At 39.8% G+C, this 2,420-nt stretch overlaps 1 protein-coding gene across 1 annotated transcript in view; it reads left to right on the plus strand.

Annotated features, from left to right (window-relative positions):
- The window catches only part of LOC106873887 (uncharacterized), a 311,731-nt gene that overhangs the window by 146,999 nt on the left and 162,312 nt on the right, over positions 1–2,420 (plus strand). The gene's annotated exons all lie outside the window — the stretch shown is intronic.

The raw sequence follows: 2,420 nt of genomic DNA on the forward strand, positions 1-2,420 counted from the left end.
ATATATATATATATATATATATATATATACACACACATATAATCGGTATACAGCACTTACTCGGTATTACCTGTATCCTCCGGGGTTTGGTTAAATCCAATACCCTCCTCAACCTTATATATACACATATATGTATGTATTTATAAACACAAATATATGTATGCATACACACACACTCACACATACACATATATGCATATGTGGTGCAAGCGTGTCCGAATGGTTAAGAAGTTCGTTTTGTACACAAGATCCATGATTCAATCCCGCTGCATGACATGGGCAAATGTCATTTCTCTATTCTGAAACCGTCTTGTACTTTGTGAAACTGTATATGTTCTCGTCGGGTGAATTGTAACATTACTGCAGATGGGTCAGCATGGTTGCACACTGTGTCATGCGGATTCTGACTAACAATTATGTACCTGTGAAATACCCGCAACTTCCACGTGTCGTAGATGCCTTGCAAACAACTTATACTTGCAAGTGCTACCAGTCGAGAACTCCGCATACCGGAACCCAGCAAGTATATGGGGTCATCAGGAGAGAATGGGCACCATTTCGGGGCCTACCTCTCGACAGCATCAATGTGCACCGGCCCCCTCACTGATATGAGGCCCCGCTTGCTAGATCAACAGGTTATTAAATATAGCTCAGTATATCCATCGCACATTGTCTCTCTTTTAACCAAATCCAGTAGCTATCCTTCTGCACTGTAGTTTGGATATCGGCCATGGTGGTATTTACCTTACGATGAGTTAGGCCTAACGATAACAACAGTCGCCTCACATTGTGTCCATCAAACCCTCTACATCCGACTTCGATTGGAAAATGCTCCGCTTTCCAGCCTGCGTCTTCACATTCCCCGAGGAGGTTTACTTAACAGTTGATCTTTCGAGCCTGAGCGGCGTCCATATTATCTTCATGAGAAACCGTTAACTCGACTAGATTTATAACTTTCTTTCCTTCACACCACATTAAAATTTCCGTTTTTTCTTTTTCGTAACTGGGATGGGAAACAGTCCTTAGCACCCTGGTAAATCTGCAGTCACCTCCCAATAGCCATTCCACTTTTCATTTCTCACAAGAAGTTTCTTGTTCTTCTTGAAACGGAACTGCTGACCTGAGCGCACGAAGGTAATGAAATCTCTAGTTGGTACTTTCAACAGCTTTTTCCCACTGTTGTTGAGACCAATTTGGTTCTTTATAAACTTAAGGACCAGATATTTAAGTCAACTGAACATTGTATACTCATCGTTAAACAAGCGGTACAAGCTTGTGTGTGTGTGTGTATGTGTATATGGGTTTGTGTTCATGCTGCAATTAGGTCTTAAACAGAAACCCATAAAATGAGGTACGCATTTTGGACATCACCAGTATTGTCGCTAAAACCTACCTCATAGACACGTATGTAGATGTGATCAAATTATATGCGTGTATTCTTTGTGCTTCTCAGTCAGTGTCTGCATTCGCATGATAATCTATCTATCTATCTGTCTATCTATAAATCTATTTCTCTGTCTGTTGGCCCAGTCTGTCTGTCTATCTATCTATCTATCTATCTATCTATCTATCTATCTATCTATCTATCTATCTATTGTCTGTTTAATCTCTCAACCTATCTATCGATCTTATCTATCTACCTACCCCTCTGCCTATCTATGTACATACCTACCTACCTACCTACCTACCTACCTACTTAATTATCTATCTATCTATCTATCTATCTATCTATCTATCTATCTATCTATCTATCTATCTATCTATCTATCTATCTACATAGCTAGCAAGCTGATCTTTATCTATGAAGTAAGAATCTATGTGTCTGTATGTCTGAGTACGAGTGTCCGTCTTCCGTGAGAGGCCAGTGACCGCAAAGATGATTTCATTGGCAAATAAAATATGACAAATTCGCGAATATATCGTCCACACGTAACTTCTTTTTGGCAGATTATGTTATGCTATTGATTTTCGTCTTGGTTTCTTTCGTATAGAGTGCCACTGTCCATTCCTAATTATCGGGGTGTCTTGTACGAGATAAAAAAAAGTGGACAGCTTCCAAGCGAATTTCTTATCATGCAACGCCGGTTGCAATTCTCGGTTGTGTTTGTATTTTCAATTTAAAAAAAGGAAATTTAATCTGGAATAGAGCATATTTCGTACAAATATATATTTTTACGCACCAGCTGTCTATGCGTACCACGCTCTCTAGGTTATCATTCTCTTTATAGCAACCACACACACACACACGCAAACACACACACACACATACACACACACAAACACACACACACACAAACCCCCACACACACACACAAACACACACACACACACACAAACACACACACACAACTACACACACACACACACACACACACAAACTCACTCACACATATACTCACGCAGATATACTCAAACACGTA

The sequence above is a fragment of the Octopus bimaculoides genome, chromosome 7 (genome assembly GCF_001194135.2).
Source record: "Octopus bimaculoides isolate UCB-OBI-ISO-001 chromosome 7, ASM119413v2, whole genome shotgun sequence".
Taxonomy (NCBI): Eukaryota; Metazoa; Mollusca; class Cephalopoda; order Octopoda; family Octopodidae; genus Octopus; species Octopus bimaculoides.